At 50.1% G+C, this 21,890-nt stretch overlaps 1 protein-coding gene across 1 annotated transcript in view; it reads right to left on the bottom strand.

The window, feature by feature from the left end:
• The window catches only part of FARSA (phenylalanyl-tRNA synthetase subunit alpha), a 157,720-nt gene that overhangs the window by 117,685 nt on the left and 18,145 nt on the right, over positions 1-21,890 (bottom strand). The window lies entirely within an intron of this gene.

Here is a 21,890-nt window from a genome sequence, read left to right as displayed (position 1 = left end):
ACGAGAGATGCGCCCCCAGCTGGAGAAAGAAGGACCTGCGAGCGCTGAAACAGATGCGCCTGAGTTTGGAGAGGCCTGAGAAAGACCCGCCTGAGAAAGAACGTCACCTCTGAGCGCTGCGACGAGACCTCCCCGCATCTCTGGACCGAACCGTGTTGATCCTGCCCCGAGCCCAGGTGCACCTGGAGCCATCGCTACCTTGCCTTTCCTAGCCATCAATCCCCGTGTGAGTCAGCTTTGTCCCGTTTATCTGTCGTCTGTTGGGAATAATATAAGATTGTGTCTAAGTGCTTGTCTTTCTATGTTGTACCTCTCGTCCCTGTAATCTGACCTTCCGTAACGAATATAATCTCCTCCGGAGGTCTTGAGAACCGTATCCCTGGTGTCGTCATTTTATAACCCAGCCGGGTGTCTTCTTTTTCTTATTGAGCCAGCGTAACGCGACTTCGTCAACGTCGAGTATAGTCGGGTAATTTGTGCGGACACGACGGCCATTCCGCTCGGCCCACTTTAACATCAAAGTCGTGTCTGTAACAATTGGTTGTCAGGAGTTGGATTCGAACCTGGGACTAAATTTATTTAGCCCAAATTTTGGACACCAATTGTGTTAGTACGGTAACAATTGGTGTCGAGGAGTGAGATTCGGACCCGGGACTAAATTAGTTAGGCCCAAATTTTGGGAGGGAAAATCGGTTCGGAGCGCGTACTGCGCTCGACAAAATCGAGCCGGAGCGCGGTCCCGCGGTTACTGCGCTCGCCGAAATTATAACGAAAAAAAAAAAAAAAAATTTGGATTTGTTTTACGAAACTCGAATTTTGCAAGTCGCGCTATGGCGGATCAAGACGGCTGGGGTCCGGTAGCGGAGAGTGAAGCAGGGTCGGTCCAGGACCAAATTGAGGGACATGAGGAGAGCGAAACAGCGAGGGTAGCAGGCACGCAAAATGGCGCCTCGCAAGAGCGCGCGGTAGCCGAGCCCGCTGTATCAACGGGCTTTAACATGCAGCCGATTGACATACAGGCCCTCATTGCGCAGCTACAGGCAGCTGTACAGATGAGTATGGGGAGCCAAATTGAGCGATTGGGTGAGCGATTGGGAAACCAAATTGAAGAAATAACGAACCGAATGAGGGCTCGGAGTGAGCGATTGGAGGGCCAACTGGGGGTAATGAGGGACGAAGCGAGGGGTACCGGAGAGGGGTTAGACAACGGGATAAAGGAGGTGAAAAATGGGTTAATGGGGGTAGAAAATAGAATGGCTGCCCAGGAGAATCAGATAGAGGGAGTGAAAAATGGGGTAAAGGGAGAGGAGATTAGAAGAGGTGTGAGTGAGGAGGTCGGAGGAGTGCGCGAGGAGGTGAGGCACTGTAAGGAGCACATGGAGAAGGAGGTGAGAAAGGGGACTGTAAAGTTACAAGGGGGCATAGAGGACCTGACGCAGGAGGTGGAGCAGCTGACGGTGGGACAGACGGAGTTAGTGGAGCAGGTTCAAAAGAACACAGCGGTAATAGGAGGTTTAAAAGCGACACAGAAAGAACTAAAAGATGACTTGATAGCGACGAAGAGGGAATGTCAGATGGTACGTGAGGGACTGACAACGAGGCTGGACGAGGTGATAGAGGTAATGGAGACGAAGGACCGGCAGGTGAGGACGCACATGGAAACGGTCAAGGTAGCCTTGGAGGACGAGCTTGAGGAGACGTACCGGGGAATAAAAGAAGTGAAGCACAAATTAGAAGAAGTGGAAGAAGGGATGAGCGAAATTAAGAAGCGACGGAGAGGGGATAAGAAAGAAATAAAAGAGGAGATAAAAGAATTGGTCCAAAGTCTGTGTTTGGATCGTGATGATGTGCTCATTAACCGGATGAGGGATTCGCAGGTGATGGAGGAGAAGCGAAGAGGAAGAGGACCCGGTGTAAGTGGTGACCAATATGGTCGTGCGTATGATGCGCCAGGTGATTTAAGAGGCTTGGGGGTCGAGATAGACCCGGGTGTTCGTGAGAGGCCGTTGGTGAAGTGTGCGACAGGTCTGGTGTGCGAAAATGGAGGTGTGCAAGAAAGTCCGACTCTGGGGTGTGTGAGGAAAAAGTGCGTGCCAAGGAGTGAGTGTGCTGGCGAGAGTGAGTCGGTCGTAGCGCGTGTGCGAGGGAGCACGTGGAAGCGCGGGGTGGTGAGTGTTACAGAGGGTGTGACGGGAGAGTGTGCGCAAGAAAGGTGTGTGACGGGCAGGTGCATGGGGAAAGAGTGCGCTGTCAAGAGTAAGGGTGAGTGCGCTGTCAGGAATGGAGGTGAAAGTAGTGAGAGTGACATGGAGCGTGAGTTAGTTGTGACAGGTGAGCGAGGATGTACACCTGGGATGGAAGGATGCACACCTGGAATGGTAGAGCGTGAGTGGGAATGCACGCTGGAGTTGGTGGTGAGGCACGTGGTTGGGTGTGCGAATGAGAGCACACCTGTGATTGTCACAGAGGAGGTGACCGAGGAGGGGGCGCGAAGCGGTGTATTGGTGAGGTGTGCGAGCAACGAATGTGTGCCAAAGTGTTCGGTGGTCAGGTGTGTGACCAAGGCTGTGAGTGGAATGGGTGTACCTGGGTGTGTAAGGAAGGGTACGAGGAGCATGGGCACAGCTGGATGTGTGAGCAAGGAACGGGCTGCGGGATGTAAGCGTCCAGGTGAAGCATCGACGTTAGACGGGTTAGAGGTTAGAGCGACTTTTAGCCGAAGCAGGCCCTCGGTGCGTGCTGGGCCTCGCTTTGAACGGCCGCGTCCGTGCTCCACTAGGCGGAGCGGGCAGCTGGATAGAAAGGGTCGTCATGGCGACCACTTTTTGGTGAGACGTGCCGGCAGGTCGAGAGCGGGACATTGGATGGCTCCGTGCCGAGAAGGTGCGTGGGATCTCGGGCCGGGTAAACCTCCGTCCCTGCACCGAGTACCGGACGTGTCCAGCCGCTGGCACAAAACAACCAGCATCCATTGCTTGGCTTTACGAAGCCGGGCTTTGGACAGGGATTGGCGCACCGAGAGGTATTAGTGAGTCGACTGGGTGATGAGGTTAGTGTTTTGGACCCCAAATTAGAGAAAAACAAAATTTGATGATTGGCAAAGGATTGGCAGTAGTGATTGGCAGATGATGGGCAGTGATTGGCAAATTTTTGATTTATTGAAATTTGATGTGCAAAATTGGTAGTGAGAGACCCCCGATGTGGTGGGATGGCAAATCCACCATCCTTCCCATGTGGGGCAAAGGAGCAATAGATTATGGGGTGTAGGGCAGTGAAAACTAGCCCGGGTGGGTTAGGTTATATTGATAGGGATCTAGCGAAGATGACAGTAGGTAACGTTAAGATTAGTTAGTGACTGATACCTGTAGTGGGGACGCAGGTAGATTAGTGTGGATGATAATGACGAGGGAGCGCAATAGTTTAAAGGGACGACTGGGAAGCGCAAGTTTCAGAAGGGAGTAGTTAGATGAGATGATGCCGTGTGTGTGTGAGAATTGAACAGGTGTGATTGCACAGGTGTGCAACTGGACAGGTGTGTGGAGCAGTGTGTGAGTAGTGAGTGTGTGGATCAGCGCGAATGCGCTTGGGGAGAGAAGGGTGCAGGTGGCACCAGGTGTGAGAGCACAGGTGTGCAGGTACAGGTGTGTGGAGAGAGTTGGAGTGAGTGGTACGGAGTGGTGTGCATGGTGCGAAGGTGTGGATGGGGGAAGAGTGGACCCCTTTCACGAGTACCCGGGGCGGGTAGTGTAAGTGTTAGGTAGAGGGTACAGGTAAATTGTGGTTGGATATTGGCACTTGTGGTGCGGTTGCAGAATGGTGTTGTGAATGGGTGCATTAGTGTTGTGGAAATGGCTGGGCGTGTAGCCTGTTAGTGCGTGTAGTTGGTTGGGCACTCCACCACTGTGAGGATGTCGGCCAGGTGAGGCCGCAGGTGGGCTCTGGGAGCCGGTAGAGTTGTGGATGGGGCCCGAGGATCCGGAGGACGGACCCGGGTAGCCCAGTGCCAGAGAGGGCACCGAGTGGGGAGAGTGCCAGAGGGCCTTCCCCAAGTAGTTAGGTTAGGGTAAGGAGCAGGTAAGCTCGGAGGCAACTGCAGTGGTGGAGGTGTGCAGGTGGGTAGACCCACTGGGAGAGGTACACGTCGCAGCCCAGAAATTGTACGAGGGCACCGGGAGATGAATCGGGGGAGTGAGACCCCAAATTGAAGAGCACCACAGTTTGGCCAATGGGAATTGGTTTTTAGAACCCATAGTGTAAGAGGGCCAATGGTTTGGCCGGAGAAAGACCCCGGGTAGTGTAAAGTTGTTAAAGTCACTTAGGAAATAGTTAGGATTGATGAACCTGTCGCACCATACGCAGCCACTTACCTGAGGTGATGATGATGACTCCACACCTGTGTTTTCTTTGTTTTGTTGCAGGAAATGAGAATTGCTGTGTGGATTGGTGAGACGCATCACGACGTGGATGAGACATTGGGGTGATTCCATCTCTCCCTCCCTAGGAGGGACTGATGATGAATTGGTAATGGAAAATTTTGATGTTGAGTTGAAAATGGCAAATTTGATTGGTTAGGAGGGAGAGAAGACGAATTTGGTTTATGGGAGGAACGGGGAAGACAGTAGGGATGTTTGTTGATTTGTAAAGTAGATGTTTATGGGTAGTGTTGTGTTTTGTGGATACAGTAAGGGGTAAGGGAGGGGCCATGTAGGTTACCTGGTGGGGGGGGGGGGCGTACGATAGGAACGTACCTGTCTCACCTGGTTCCCATGTGCCCCCAGTGTGCATCACCTTACATTGCGTGCACTTTTGCGCCCTTACCACCTTACTCACTTGTCTGCTTCTTTTGTCTCCCACCTCCGAGGATCTGGCTTTGGGGTAGAGAGAGAGGAGAGAGAGGTGCTGGCTGCGCAGTTGTGGGCCTGCACTTTCGCTGTTTGCTGCCGGGATCGATACACCATATGGACCGCAATGTTTGTGGCCACCCACAATGGACCGCAGTTCGTTTGCGGCCAAGCACCACCCGGGGATGGACCTATGGGTCAACGTGGCACCTATGCCATACAGGTGAACCACTTTTAGTTAACACCAAGTGCACCACAAGAAGAGCAAGAGACACCTGCAGGGTTAGGGGTTGTCGAATTTATTTTTATTCCAATGAACAATGGTGACTGCACCGATTGGTGGTGGGGTGGTGCTTTTGATGCTCGGGAAGGGTGCTCTGCACGTTATTAAAGGCCGTCGGCCACAGAGCACTCGTGGGTTGGTGTATCGATGCTGGCAAGCGCGCTCTCTCTATGCATAACATCTGCATGTGTTCCTCCAAAAACAGGTCCTGGATCGTAGTGTAGATATCAGCGTAATCTTGTAAATAATGCTCCCTACCGGCTGTATGTTTAGTTTGAGGATTCTTTCCGGATTCGGTTATCCTGTGGGTGTGTTTCTGTGAGGAGAAGGGTGCAACGTCGCAGGGGGACATATTTACTCATTTGTGAATATCTGTAAAACTGTCGCACTCAGGGTAGAGTTAATAGTAGAGGGAACTACATTGCGTGCCACACTAAAGTAGGTAAAAATTTATCGGGTCGGGACGCCCCGAGGGTAGAGAAGGGTGCAATGTTGCGAATATGGAATTTGGCCTCCATATCCGCTTGTAAATATTCCCCTATTTTCTCCAATACTCCCCAACTTTCCCCAATCCCCCATTCCCTAGTCCCATTGCATGTAAATAACAATCAGTAGAGCCGACCTTCCCCTTATTCCCCCATTAAATGTCGTGCCCAGGTCCACCGCACCACACGTAGACAACTTTCGGACATCTTCCTAGTTATTCTTATTCTATGTCAGTTAAGGCCTCGTCTCCATTAATTATGACTCTTCGTTGCACCAGAATGTGATTATATGGCATCAGTAGTGAGTTTAGGACCTTTCCCATACCTCCTTCCATCTTCTTCCCCAACAATTACAACAACAACAGAGGAGATGGCGGCGGAGCGGGGGAGGATGCGTCCTCACACCGGCTCGATTAGCGCCATTGACCACGCGCTCCACGGGGTTACCACGGAGGGGCTGGCTGTCAGCTCCTCCTCAAGGGCGGAGCCTGGTAACCCCCCACACCCAATCAGAAGGGCGGACCGATTCCATCTGGGGCGGCGCTAGCGAGCCGAGGGCGTGTCACTCCCCGCCGGATATACGCGGCCACGTAGCGGACGTGACGAGAGATGCGCCCCCAGCTGGAGAAAGAAGGACCTGCGAGCGCTGAAACAGATGCGCCTGAGTTTGGAGAGGCCTGAGAAAGACCCGCCTGAGAAAGAACGTCACCTCTGAGCGCTGCGACGAGACCTCCCCGCATCTCTGGACCGAACCGTGTTGATCCTGCCCCGAGCCCAGGTGCACCTGGAGCCATCGCTACCTTGCCTTTCCTAGCCATCAATCCCCGTGTGAGTCAGCTTTGTCCCGTTTATCTGTCGTCTGTTGGGAATAATATAAGATTGTGTCTAAGTGCTTGTCTTTCTATGTTGTACCTCTCGTCCCTGTAATCTGAACTTCCGTAACGAATATAATCTCCTCCGGAGGTCTTGAGAACCGTATCCCTGGTGTCGTCATTTTATAACCCAGCCGGGTGTCTTCTTTTTCTTATTGAGCCAGCGTAACGCGACTTCGTCAACGTCGAGTATAGTCGGGTAATTTGTGCGGACACGACGGCCATTCCGCTCGGCCCACTTTAACATCAAAGTCGTGTCTGTAACAATATGTATGTGTGTACATATATGTATGTGTGTATATATATATGTATGTGTGTATATATATATATGTATGTGTGTGTGTATATATATTTATGTGTGTATATTATATATACTAGGGCATTGCCCGTACTATATCTATATCTAAAATTATATCCCCCCCCTCTATTTACATGAAATGGTTTGGTCCAAAGCGAACGGCTTGCGAGTACGGTGACAATCCCCCCCCTCTATTTACATGCAATGGTTTGGTCCAAAGCGAACGGCTTCCGGAGTTTGGTAAAGAAATCGCCATCGCGTGCACAAACGCGCAGGAAAGCGAATGAATCGCAAATTCGTTTTTATTAGTTTTAAAACATAGTTTAACGCCAACATAGTTTGCAAACGTGAAATAAATGAATACGCTCTCAAATGTGCCATCCGAGGCAGAGTGTGCCCGCCACGTTCGGCACACGCGATCGTTCGCTGCTCTCTGATTGGTTGAATCGTTTTTTGGACATAGCTCGGTAAGTAATTGTCCGATTAATATGAAACCTTGAAAAGGCACATCCTCGGGTCCCCAGCAATATACCTGGCAAGTTAAAAGAATATCGGACCCGTGGTTGTCGAGAAACAGCGGTCACAGACAAACGTACAGACAGACAGAGATTACTGGAATTATAGATAGATGTATGTGTGTATATATATATGTATGTGTGTATATTATATATATGTATGTGTGTATATATATATATATATATATATATGTATGTGTGTATATATATTTATATATATATATAGTCACGTGAAAAAGTAAGTACACGCCATGTAAAGTTTTGACTTTTTCAACATATTTCAACATACAGCTATTTGATCTTCATTTCAACAATATTGACAGATAAAGGTGATATAATATAACAAATATCATGAAACATTTACACTTTGTAGTCCATTGTATAATTGAAATAAACATAAATGCAAATTTCGCATGTGGAAAAAGTAAGTACACCCTTGGGTATAATAGGTGGTATTGCCCCCTTTGGCAGAAACAACCTCAAGTAGGCGTTTCTTATAACTGTCTACCAGTCTCTGACATCGACTGGGAGAAATTTTTGCACCACTCCTCCATGCAGAATTATTTCAGCTGTGCGATGTTTGAGGGGTTTCTTGCATGCACAGCTCGTTTCAAATCCCCCCCACAACATCTCAATGGGATTTAGATCCGGGCTGTGACTTGGCCATTCCAGAACCCTCGATGGATTTACTGGTATGTTTATTGTCATTCTCATGTTGCAAGGTCCACCTTCGGTTGAGCTTCAACTTTCTGACAGATGGCCTCACATTATCCTCAAGCACCCTCTGGTACAATGAAGAATTCATAGTGGATTCTATGATGGTGAGCTGTCCAGGCCCTGATGCAGCAAAGCTGCCCCAAACCATAATATTTCCACCACCATGCTTTACAGTTGGTATCAGGTTCTTGTGGTCAAATGCTGTCCTTGGTTGTCGCCAAACATGTCTTCTGGTACTGTGGCCAAATAGCTCGACCTTTGACTCATCTGTCCAGAGCACATTGTTCCAGAAGTGCTGGTCTTTGCCGAGGTGTTCATTGGCAAACTTTAGTCTTGCCCTGATGTTCTTTCTGGACAGCAAAGGTTTCCTCTTGGCACGCCTCCCATGTAGATCAAATTGTGCAGCCTCTTTCTAATGGTAGACTTGTGCACTTCGGCAGCAACAGTGGCAAGAGGTACCTGTGGGTCTCGTGATGACATTCTGGGGTTCTTCGAGACTTATTTCAGCATCTTGTGGTCTGTTCTCGGGCTGAACTTGCTGGGGCGGCCTGGCCTGAACAATTTGGCAGTTGTTTGGAATCTTCTCCACTTGTAGATTATCTTCCGGACAGTCGAATGATTGATTTCAAAGTTTGGAGATCTTTTTAAATCCCTTCCCAGACTCGTAGGCATCTATAACCTTCTTTCTGAAAGCCTCAGAGAGCTCTTTTGATCTCGGCATGGTGACGCCGCACACTTCAACAACAAAGAGCAAACCAAACTAAACGTCTGAGGTTTAAATAAGACAGGTTCCTCCCAGATCCTCTCTAACGATGTTCTAATCATTTGCACCTGAGCTGGTGCACCTGATTCTAATTTTCGGTATTTGAAGGAGTGATAATTGTCGGGGTGTACTTCCTTTTTCCACATGCGAAATGTGCATTTATGTTTATTTAAATTATACAATAGACTACAAAATGTAAATGTTTCATGATATTTGTTATATTATATCACCTTTATCTTTCAATATTGTTGAAATTAAGATCAAATAGCTGTATGTTGAAAAAGTCAAAACTTTACATGGGGTGTACTTACTTTTTCACGTGACTGTATGTGTGTGTTTATACAACAACAACAACAACAACACCAACAACACCAACAACAACAAGCATTTTAAGGCCATTATCCCTGCAAGAGCGGGGGTTAGCCTTGCGGTCCCCATGACAATCTTCTCCATTTTGCCCTATTTTCTGCATCTCCCCTTGCCCGCATTTCTTCTTCGACCATCTTTAGCCAAGTCTTTCTCGGTCTTCCCCGTCCTCTAGTTATATTATACTGTATGTATGTATGTATATATGTATGTATATATGTATATATTTATGTGTGTGTATATGTGTATATATATATATATATATATATATATATATATACATATATATATATATACATATATATATATACATATATATATATATACATATATATATATACATATATATATATATATATATATATATATATATATATATATATATATATATATATATATATATAATATATATATATATATATATATATATATATATATATAGTTACAGACGCGGTTTTAGATGTTATTTTACCGAGCGGTGGTGTATTACCGCGTCCGAACAGTTACTCCCCGATTAGAACCCGATCCCGCCCGATCCCACTCGAACGTTGGCCGAATCGCGCTACGCTAAATCAATGAAGGAAAGGACACAACGGCTGGGATAAATGAAACGACACAAGGGGGTACAGTTCTCAAGACCTCCGGAGGAGGATATAATTGGTGATGCAGAAAAGGGGTAGATTACAAGGTAAGAGGTAAAGCACAGAAAAGATGGGCACTTAGACACAGTCTTATCTATCCCCGACAAACCACAGACAAACGGAACAAGACTGACTTACACGGGGATTGATGGCAAGGAAGGACAGGCAGTCGATAGCACAAGGTGCACCTTGGCTCAGGGGCAGAATCAACACGGTCCGGTCCAGAGATGCGGGGAGGTATTTCAGCGCTCGGAGGTGGCGTCTTCTCTCTCCAAGCTGAGGGCGCATCTGACGTCACCTCCCTCTTCCTGCGCATGCTCAGCGGGGAGTGACACGCCCTCGGCTCGTTGGCTCTGCCCCAGATGGAATCGGTCCGCCGCTTCTATTGGGTGCGGGGGGTTACCGGGCTCCGCCCTTGACGAGGAGCTGACAGCGAGCCCCTGCGTGGTAACCCCGTCGGAGGACATGTTCAATGGCGGCTAACGAAGCCGGAGTGAGGATGCACACTCCCCACGCCACCGCCGCTGTTGTTGTTGTTGTTGTTGTACCATGAGGAAGAGCTGCGGGGAGGTATTGGGAGGTCCTAAACTTTCTAACGGTGCCATACAATCACATTCTGGTGCAACGAAGAGTCAGAATTAATGGAAACGAGTCCTTAACTGACATAGACTAAGAATAACTAGCAAGATGTCCTATAGTTGTCTACGTGAGATGCGGTGGACCTGGATGCGACATTTAATGGGGGAAATAGGGGAAGGTCGGGTCTACAGAGTGTTGTTTACAGAAAATGGGACTAGGGAATGGGGGATTGGGGATAGTTGGGAAGTATTGGGGAAATAGGGGAATATTTACAAGCGGATATGGATGGAGGCCAATCTCATATCCGCAACATTGCACCCTTCTCTACCTCGGGGCGTCCCGACCCGATAAATTTTTACTTACTTTAGTGTGGCACTCAGATGTAGTTCCCTCTACTATTAACTCAACCCTGAGTGCGACAGTTTTACAGATGTTCACAAATGAGTAAATATGTCCCCCTGCGACGTTGCACCCTTCTCCTCACAGAAACACACCCACAGAATAACACCCACAGAATCGCGGAAAGAATCCTCAAACTAAACATACAGCCGGTAGGGAGCATTATTTACACAAGACTGATATTTACACTACGATCCAGGACCTGTTCTTTGAGGAACACATGCAGATGTTATGCATAGAGAGAGAGCACGCATGCCAGCATCGATACACCAACCCACGAGTGCCCTGTGGCCCTACGGCCTTTAATAATGTGCAGAGCACCCCATCCAAGCACCAAAAGCACCACCCCATACATACAGTCAGCACCATCCGGTGCACCAATAAAGTGTTCATAGTCACCGGTGGTGTCGCAGCCGGCCGATGTTCTGCCGCTGGTCTTGCCTTCATGTGGTGTACTTGGCCTTCTGGCTTCTTTAGGAATAAAGAAAGGCGCCAACCGCGTCCATTTCTAAATTGTGGCCGTCAGGGGGCCAACTATAAGTGGTTCACCTGTATGGCATAGGTGCCACGTTGACCCAGAGGTCCATCAACGGGTGGTGCTTGCCCGCAAAAGAACTGCGGTCCATGGTGGGCGGCCACAAAAATTGCGGTCCATATGGTGTATCGATCCAGGCAGCAAGCAGCGAAAGTACAGGCCCACAACTGCAGAGCCAGCACCTCTCTCTCCTCTCTCTCTGCCCCAAAGCCAGATCCTCGGAGGTGGGAGACAAAAGAAGACAATTGAGTAAGGTGGTAAGGGCGCAAAAGTGCACGCAATATAAGGTAATGCACACTGGGGGCACATGGGAACCAGGTGAGACAGGTACGTTCCTACCGTACGCCCCCCCCCCCCCACCCCCAGGTAACCTACAGTGCCCCTCCCTTACCCCTTACTGTATCCACAAAACACAACACTACCCATAAACATCTACTTTACACATCAACAAACGTCCCTACTGTCTTCCCCGTTCCTCCCATAAACCAAATTCGTCTTCTCTCCCTCCTAACCAATCAAATTTGCCATTTCCAACTCTCATCAAAATTTGCCATCACCAATTCATCATCAGTCCCTCCTAAGGAGGGAGAGATGGAATCACCCCAATGTCTCATCCACGTCGTGATGCGTCTCACAAATCCAACAGCAATTCTCATTTCCTGCAACTCAAAACAAGGAAACACAGGTGTGGAGTCATCATCATCACAGGTAAGTGGCTGCGTATGGTGCGACGGGTTCATCAATCCTAACTATTTCCTAAATGACTTTAACAACTTTACATTACCCGGGGTCTTTCCCTGCCAATCCATTGGCCAACTTACACTATGGGTTCTAAAAAACCAATTCCCATTGACCAAACTGTGGTGCTTCTCAATTTGGGGTCTCACTCCCCCGATTCAACACTCGGTGCTCTCGCACAATTTCTGGGCTGTGAGGTGTAGCTCTCCCAGCAGGTCTACCCACCTGCACACCTCCACCACTGTAGTTGCCACCCGAGCTTACCTGCTCCTCACCCTAACCTAACTAACTGGGGAAGGCCCTCTCGCACTCTCACCCCCTCAGTGCCCTCTCTGGCACGGGCTGCCCGATCCACACCCGGGATCCTCAGGCACCCACTGACACTAACGGCTCCCAGAGCCCACCTGCGGCCTCACCTGGCCGACATCCTCACAGTGGTGGAGTGCCCAAACCAACTACACACACTAACAGGCTACATGCCCAGCCATTTCCACCACACTAATGCACCCATCCACAATACCATTCTGCAACCGCACCACAAATGCCAATATCCAATCACAATTTACCTATACCCTCTACCTAACACTTACACTACCCGCCCCGGGTACTCGTGAAAGGGGTCCACTCTTCCCCCATCCACACCTTCGCACCATGCACACCACTCCGTACCACTTACTCCAACTCTCTCCACACCACTCATTCCAATAGTCCATGTATTCCACACACCTGTACTTGCACACCTGTGCTCTCATACTTGGTGCCGCCTGCACCCTTCTCTCCCCCAAGTGCATTCGCGCTGATCCACCACACTCACTACTCCCCCACTGCTCCACACACCTGTCCAGTTCTCACACAGCATCATCTCATCTAACTACTCCCCTCTGAAACTTGCGCTTCCCAGTCGTCCCTTTAAACTATTGCGCTCCCTCGTCATTATCATCCACTCTAATCTACCTGCGTCCCCACTACAGGTATCAGTCACTAACTAATCTTAACGTTACCTAATGTCATCTTCGCTAGATCCCTAACAATATAACCGAACCCACCCGGGCTAGTTTTCACTGCCATACACCCCCATAATCTATAGCGCATTTGCCCCCCATGGGAAGGGTGGCAGGGATGCCACCCTTACCCACCGGCATACGGCGCGAGTGGGACCTTGTGGGACCACCTCGTATGCGAGTCGTTGCCCACCTGCCGGACCCCGTGCGTTGCCCCTTGCAGGGTCAGCGCGGGGCCGAACCGGCCGGGCCCCCACAGTACATTACCCCCAAGGGGCTCTCGTGCCTCCCCTGTCCCTCTAAAAACTACCCCTGTTGGTGTCGATGCATGGGTCACACTTCCGCAACCCGCTACCCATTCCATACCACCACAACCTTGCTCACTCACACCTCGCACCTCTCCCCTCACCGGACCCTCTCGCTCGCACCCTCGTTCCATACCCTCCGGACCAGCCATACACCTCACTCTTGGCCTCTCCCGAACATCCGGGTCTATCTCGACCCCCAAGCTCATTAAATCACCTGGCGCATCATACGCACGACCATATTGGTCACCACTTACACCGGGTCCTCTTCCTCTTCGCTTCTCCTCCATCACCTGCGAATCCCTCATCCGGTTAATGAGCACATCATCACTACCCGAACACAGACTTTGGACCAATTCTTTTACTTCCTCCTTTATCTCTTTCTTATCCTCTCTCCGTCGCTTCTTAATTTCGCTCACCCCTTCTTCCACTTCTTCTAATTTCTGCTTCACCTCCTTCATCTCCTCGTGCGCCCCTTTATGTTCTTCCTCTAACTCCACTTAATTTTTTTCTATGTGCTCCCGCACCTCCGGCTCTTTAACCTCCATCACCTCTACCACCTTGTTCATTTTCCTCATCAGGTCCTCATGTACCGTCTGACACTCTTTTTTAATTACCCCTACGTCCTTTTTCATCTCCTTCTGTGTCGATTTTAAACCCTCTATTACCGCTGTGTTCTTCTTTACCTGTTCCCCCAACTCCTTTTGTCCCACTGTCAGTTGTTCTACTCCCAGCGTCAACTCCTCTATACCACCTTGCAATTTTACAGTCCCCTTTCTCACCTCCTTCTCCATGCGCTCCTTACAGTGCCTCACCTCCTCGCGCACTCCTCCGACCTCCTCACTCACACCTCTTCTGATCTCTTCTCCCATCACTTGCATCTCCTGCCCAGATGCCACCCTCATCTGCTCCATTTCCTCCCTGTGAGCATCCAATTTAGTTTCTACCCCCATTCTGACCCCCTCTATCTGCTGCCCCATTTGTTTAACTTCCCTTTCCGCTTGGTCCCTCATGTCCCTCAATTTGCCTTCCATACTGTTTTCTAACCCCTCTAACCCCTTTTTCATCCCTTCCATTTGATTCTCCTGAACGGCCATTCTGTTTTCTACCCCCATTAACCCCTCCTGTATTTCCCCTAATCTATTGTCTAATCCCTCTATTCTACTCCCTAACCCTCCGATCTGGGCCCCCATGTCCTCCCTCAATTTCTCGCTATTGGACCCCATCCTTTGTTCTAACCGTTGGCTATTGGCCCCCATTTGGCCCTCCAATCGCTCACCCAATCGCTCACTATCAGCCCTCATTTGCTCACTATTAGCCCTCATATCGTCCTTCTGCAGGTTGAGGGACGCCTGCATTTGCGCCATAAATTGCTCCATGAGGGCCTGCATTTGGGCCATCCCTCCCACTTGTGCAGCGGGTGCGGCCGCCGCAGCCATGTGCGAGGCGCCATTTTGCGAACCTGCCGCCCTCACTGCTTCGCTCTCCTCTTGTCCCTCAATTTGGTCCTGGATCGACCCTGCCTCACTCTCCTCTACCGGAACCCAGCCGTCTTGATCCGCCATAGCGCGACTTTCAAAATTCGGGTTTTTATTTTTGTAAAACAAAATCAAATTTCGCCGTTAATAATTTCGAGCGCGTGAAGCGCGCTTCGGGTCCAATCCCACTTCCCGACACCAATCGTTACAGACGCGGTTTTAGATGTTATTTTACCGAGCGGTGGTGTATTACCGCGTCCGAACAGTTACTCCCCGATTAGAACCCGATCCCGCCCGATCCCACTCGAACGTTGGCCGAATCGCGCTACGCTAAATCAATGAAGGAAAGGACACAACGGCTGGGATAAATGAAACGACACAAGGGGGTACAGTTCTCAAGACCTCCTGAGGAGGATATAATTGGTGATGCAGAAAAGGGGTAGATTACAAGGTAAGAGGTAAAGCACAGAAAAGATGGGCACTTAGACACAGTCTTATCTATCCCCGACAAACCACAGACAAACGGAACAAGACTGACTTACACGGGGATTGATGGCAAGGAAGGACAGGCAGTCGATAGCACAAGGTGCACCTTGGCTCAGGGGCAGAATCAACACGGTCCGGTCCAGAGATGCGGGGAGGTATTTCAGCGCTCGGAGGTGGCGTCTTCTCTCTCCAAGCTGAGGGCGCATCTGACGTCACCTCCCTCTTCCTGCGCATGCTCAGCGGGGAGTGACACGCCCTCGGCTCATTGGCTCTGCCCCAGATGGAATCGGTCCGCCGCTTCTATTGGGTGCGGGGGGTTACCGGGCTCCGCCCTTGACGAGGAGCTGACAGCGAGCCCCTGCGTGGTAACCCCGTCGGAGCACATGTTCAATGGCGGCTAAGCAAGCCGGAGTGAGGACGCACACTCCCCACGCCGCCGCCGCCGCTGTTGTTGTTGTTGTTGTTGTTGTACCATGAGGAAGAGCTGCGGGGAGGTATTGGGAGGTCCTAAACTTTCTAACGGTGCCATACAATCACATTCTGGTGCAACGAAGAGTCAGAATTAATGGAAACGAGTCCTTAACTGACATAGACTAAGAATAACTAGCAAGATGTCCTATAGTTGTCTACGTGAGATGCGGTGGACCTGGATGCGACATTTAATGGGGGAAATAGGGGAAGGTCGGGTCTACAAAGTGTTGTTTACAGAAAATGGGACTAGGGAATGGGGGATTGGGGATAGTTGGGAAGTATTGGGGAAATAGGGGAATATTTACAAGCGGATATGGATGGAGGCCAATCTCATATACGCAACAATATATATATATTGTAACGATTTTGAGAAGTGTGTAACGAATTTGAGAAGTGTGTAACGAATTTGAGAAGTGTAACGGTTTTTGAGAAGTGTAACAATTTTGGAGGAAGTGTAATGAATGTGAAAACGTTACAATGGAAACGTTACAATGTGAACGTTACAAACGTACGGTACCACCCTGTAATGTAAATAATGGTCGCAGTCAGCGTCCTAGTTAATTGCATGAAATATACACGCAGGTCACGATATATCTTTTAAATAGTGTATTTCCTTATTCCATGTAGGCTAAGTATGTGTTTTCCCACTAGATTGACTTTGCATTGTATCAAACAAAATAAGCGTAGGCCCTTCCAATTTCCCCAAAACCTCCCTGCCAATTGCTTTCCGCATTTTGGCCGGTTTTCTTCAAACCACCATTGGCCACGAGGTAAGGTTGGGGAAGAAAGGCGTGTCTCCACCTCGTCATAAGAGGAAAGGAGTGAACCAGCCCTAACAGCCAATCAACACCGCGGTGAGTGACCCGGTAGGCGTGCCCTCGGAGTCGGCGGCTTGATTTCGCTCGAGGTGATAAAAGCGACTGCAGGGGACTGCTTTGAGAGATGAGCTGGAGATGACCCTGGGAGAGGAGCAAAGAGGCTGCACCAAAGAGAGGCGGTGAGATGCGAAACGCTCCAAGCCAAAGAAGAGAGGTACTCGGCAAGGAGACCAGCTTTGGAGAGACGCGCTGAAAGGAGGGAGACGGCCCCACCCCAGAAGAGGAGCAGGTGTGCCGAACCAGCGCGTGCCGTCGACCACAGCGGATACACGACGAGGGTTTCCCGCCAAAACCGCGAGGAATTGCGAACGGCGGCCTCCCGACCTTGCCTCCATCTCAAGCCTTACCTGCCTGCAATTATCCCCTGTGTAAGTGTGAACGTCCTGTCCTGCTCGTTTGTCTTGGGGCTAAGTAAAAATGAATAGTGTAAGTTAAGGATTCGCTGTGTTACTGCTTCTTCCATCCATTGCTTGTGTGTGTATAATAAAACCTGTTCTTCCTCCGTATTCTTCTTCTTCTTCTTTTTCATTCTCTTTCGGTCGCTTTAGAGATTTCCCGATTGAATATCTGTGGGGCGATCTGGTCAACGTCGGGTGGAATCGGGTTTTAATCGGGGAGGAACTGTTCGGACGCGGTTAAATACACCACCGCTCGGTCAATATAACATCTAAAAGCCGCGTCTGTAACATTTGGTTGTCAGGAGTTGGATTCGGACCTGGGCCTAAATTTGTTAGGCCCAAATTTTGGAACACCAATTGTGTTATAGCAGTAACATTTGGTGTCGAGGAGGGAGATCGGACCCGAAATCGGACCCGAAGCATGCTTAACGCGCTCAAAATTACAAGCTGCCGAAATTTATTTTGTTTTATAAAGCAAAACCCGAATTTTGAGATCGCGCCATGGACAATCAAGGCGATCGGATGTCGGTGGGAGAAATAGACAGGGTGGAATCGACCCAGGACCTCGGGGAAATGTATATGGAGGATAGGGAGGAGGAAAAAAATAGCAATGTGGTTGCGGAAGTATCAGACGCGCAAAGTGGCGTCCTCACGCACGTGGGTGAAGCGGCACCAAATTTTGCCGCGACCGTAGTAGCGCCACTGGTAGATTTGGACCTTTTTTTCATACAAATGAAGGCCCTTATGGCCCAGAATAGCGAGGAAATGAGGGAGGAAATGAGGGGTCAGAGTGAGCGATTGGAGGGCCAATTGGGGGTAATGAGGGACGAAGCGAGGGGTACCGGTGAGAAGGTAGACAAAAATTTTGAGGGGTTAGACAACGGGATAAAAGAGGTAAAGAATGGGTTAACGGGGGTGGAAAACAGAATGGCTGCCCAGGAGAATCAGTTAGAGGGGGTGAAAAATGGGTTAATGGGGTTAGAAAATAGGATGGAGGACAAATTGCGGGAAATAGGGGAACAATCTGCCAGGGAAATCAAACAAATGGGAGAGCAGATAGAGGAGGTGAAAATCGGGGTAGAAACCAAACTGGATGCTCAGAGGGATGAATTGGGACAGATGAGGGTGGCATCTACAAAAGAGATGGAGGAAATACGACGAGGGGTAAGTGAGGAGGTTTCGGGGCTGCGCGAGGAGGTAAAGCGAGGTGAGAAGCGTATGGAGAAAGAGGTGAGAAATAATACGGCAAAGTTACAAGGGGGAATAGAAGATCTGACGGAGGAGGTGGAGCAGCTGACAGAGGGACAAACGAAGTTAGTGGAGCAGGTTCAAAGGAACACTGCAGTACTCGGAGGGTTAAAGGCGACACAAAAAGAAATTAAAAACGAATTAATAGCGACGCAGAGGCAATGTCAGATGGTACGGGAGGAACTGACAATGAGGGTGGACGAGGTGACAGAGATAATGGAGACAAAGGACCGGCAGGTGAGGATGCACATAGAGACGGTCACGGTAGCCCTAGAGGACGAACTTGAGGGGACGCACCGAGAAATAAAAGAGGTTAAACAAAAACTAGAGGAAGTGGAAGAAGAGGTGAGTGAAATTAAGAAGAGACGGACAGAAACTAAGAGAGAAATCCAGGAGGAGGTAATGGAATATGTACAAGGTCTGTGTTCAAATCATGATGTGATGCTCACTAACCAAATAAAGAGTTTGCACGTGGCAAAGGAGGTGCGGAGACGAAGTACGGAGGTGAGTGGCAATGTATATGATGTGAGGAAAGCTTCAGTCGGCTTGGGGATTGGTTTGGATCCGGGTGTTCGTGAAAGGCCGTTGGTGAAGTGTGTGACAGGTCAGGTGTGCGAAAAAAGAGGTGTGCGAGAATGTCCGACCATGGGGTGTGTGAGGAAAAAGTGCACGCCGAGGAATGAGTGTGCCGTCAAGAGTGAGTTGGTCGAAGCGCGTGTGCGAGGGGGCACAGGGAAGCGCGGTGTGGGGAGTGTTACGGAGGAAGTAACGAAAAAGTGTGCGCGAGAGGATGCACGAGAAAGGTGTGTAACGGACGGGTGCATGAGGAAAGAGTGTGCCGTCAAGAGTGAGTTGGTCGAAGCGCGTGTGCGAGGGGGTACATGGAAGCGCGGTGTGGTGAGTGTTACGGAGGAAGTAACGAGAGAGTGTACACCTGTGGTGAGTGTTACGGAGGAAGTAACGAGAGAGTGTACACCTGTGGTGAGTGTTACAGAGGATGTAACGAGAAAGTGTACGTCTGTGGTGAGTGTTACGGAGGAAGTAACGAGAGAGTGTACACCTGTGGTGAGTGTTACGGAGGAAGTAACGAGAGAGTGTACACCTGTGGTGAGTGTTACAGAGGATGTAACGAGAAAGTGTACGTCTGTGGTGAGTGTTACGGAGGAAGTAACGAGAGAGTGTACACCTGTGGTGAGTGTTACGGAGGAAGTAACGAGAGAGTGTACACCTGTGGTGAGTGTTACAGAGGATGTAACGAGAAAGTGTACGTCTGTGGTGAGTGTTACAGACGGTGTAACGGGAGAGTGTGCGCGAGAAAGGTGTGTAACGGACAGGTGCATGAGGAAAGAGTGCGTTGTCAAGAGTGGAGGTGAGAGTAGTGAGAGTGAAACGGAGCGTGAGTTGGTTGTGACAGGTGAGCGAGGATGTACACCTGGAATGGAAGGATGCACACCTGGAATGGTAGAGCGTGTGTGGGAAGGCACATTTGAGTTGGTAGTGAGGCACGTGGTTGGGTGTGCGAATGAGAGCACACCTGTGATTGTCACAGAGGAAGTGACCGAGGAGGGGGCGCGAAGAGGTGTGTTGGTGAGGTGTGCGACCAGCGAATGTGTGCCAAAGTGTTCGGTGGTCGGGTGTGTGACCAAGTCGGCGAGCGGAATGAGTGTACCGAGGCGTGTAAGGAAAGGTACGAGGAGAATGGGAACCGCTGCATGTATGAGCAAGAAAGGGGTAGCGTATGCATGTAAGCGTCCAGGTGAAGCGTCGACGGTAACCGGTTTAGCGGTTAGGGCGACTTATAGCCGAATCGGGCCCTCGGTGCGTGCCGGGCTTCGCGTGCCGCGAGAACCAGCGGGGATCCGAGCCACGGCGGGTTCGAAAGGACCGCCGTGCGCGATCCACGCTGGGCCTCGCGTGGAACGGCCGCGGCCGGGCTCCACTAGGCGGAGCGGGCAGCTGGATAGGAAGGGTCGTTATGGCGACCACGTTTTGTTGAGACGTGCCGGCAGGTCGAGATCGGGACATTGGATGGCTCCACGCCGAGGTGGTGCGTGGGATCTCGGCCCGGGTAAGCCCCCGCCCCTGCCCCGAATGCGGGACGCATCCAGCCGCCGGCACAAAAGAATTCGCGTTCATTGCTCGGCTGTACGAAGCCGGGCTGTAGACGTGAATTGGCGCACCGAGAGGATGTAATAAGTAGACGGGTGATGGTAATAGTGATAGTGAATTGATACGAAATTTCGAAAGGTGGGTAGAATTGGCAGTAAATGGAAAATTTTTGAATTGGTTGGAATTTGGACGAGCAAAATTGATAGAGAGACCCCCGATGTGGTGGGATGGCAAATCCACCATCCCTCACAGATGGGGGCAAAGGAGCAATAGCTTATGGGGTGTATGGCAGTGAAAACTAGCCCGGGTGGGTTAGGTTATATTGATAGGGCCCTAGAAGATGACAGTAGGTGACGTTAAGTTTAGTTAGTGACTGATACCTGTAGTGGGGACGCAGGTAGATTAGTGTGGATTATAATGACGTGGGAGCGCAATAGTTTAAAGGGACGACTGGGAAGCGCAAGTTTCAGAGGGGAGTAGTTAGCTGAGATGATGCCGTGTGTGTGAGGATTGAATAGGTGTGATTGAACAGGTGTGATTGCACAGGTGTGCAACTGAACAGGTGAATGGAGCAGTGTATGAGGGAGTAGTGGTGATTGCGTGTTGTGTTGACCAAATGGTCCAGGAAGAAAGGAGGGTGCAGGTGGCACCAGGTATGATTGCACAGGTGTGCAACGACAGGTGAATGAAGAACAGGTGTATGTGGCTGTGTGGAATAAATGGTAGTGTGGAATATCTGGAGTATTGGACTGGATGGTCGTGGAGTGAGAATGGTGGAAATTGTGGAGTGGAGTGGATGGTGCGAAGGTGTGAATGGGGGAAGAGTGGACCCCCATCACGGATACCCGGGGCGGGTAGTGTAAGTGTTAGGTAGAGGGTACAGGTAAATTGTGGTTGGATATTGGCATCTGTGGTGCGGGTGACAGAATGGTATGTGGATGGGTGCGTTGGTATTGTGGAAATGGCTGGGCGTGTAGCCTGTTAGTGTGTGTAGTTGGTTTGGGCACTCCACCACTGTGAGGATGTCGGCCAGGTGAGGCCGCAGGTGGGCTCTGGGAGCCGGTAGTAGTTGTTGTGGATGGGGCCCGAGGATCCGGAGGACGGACCCGGGTAGCCCAGTGCCAGAGGGCACCATGGGGTGACAGAGCCAGGAGAGGGGCTGTCCCCAGGTAGTTAGGTTAGGGTGAGGAGCTAGGTAAGCTCGGGTGGCAACTACAGTGGTGGAGGTGTGCAGGTGGGTAGACCTGCTGGGAGAGGTACACGTCGCAGCCCAGAAATTGTGCTAGAGCACCGGGAGATGAATCGGGGGAGTGAGACCCCAAATTGAGAAGCACCACAGTTGGGCAATGGGAATTGGTTATTAGAACCCATCGTGTAAGTTGGCCAATGGATTGGCAGGGAAAGACCCCGGGTAGTGTAAAGTGTGTTAAAGTCATTTAGAGGATAGTTAGGATGAAGGATCTCCTCGCACCATCTGCATCCAC

Source organism: Myxine glutinosa, chromosome 1 (genome assembly GCF_964187855.1).
Source record: "Myxine glutinosa chromosome 1, kmMyxGlut1.1, whole genome shotgun sequence".
Lineage (NCBI taxonomy): Eukaryota > Metazoa > Chordata > Myxini > Myxiniformes > Myxinidae > Myxine > Myxine glutinosa.
This window is presented reverse-complemented; position numbering and strand designations above follow the sequence as displayed.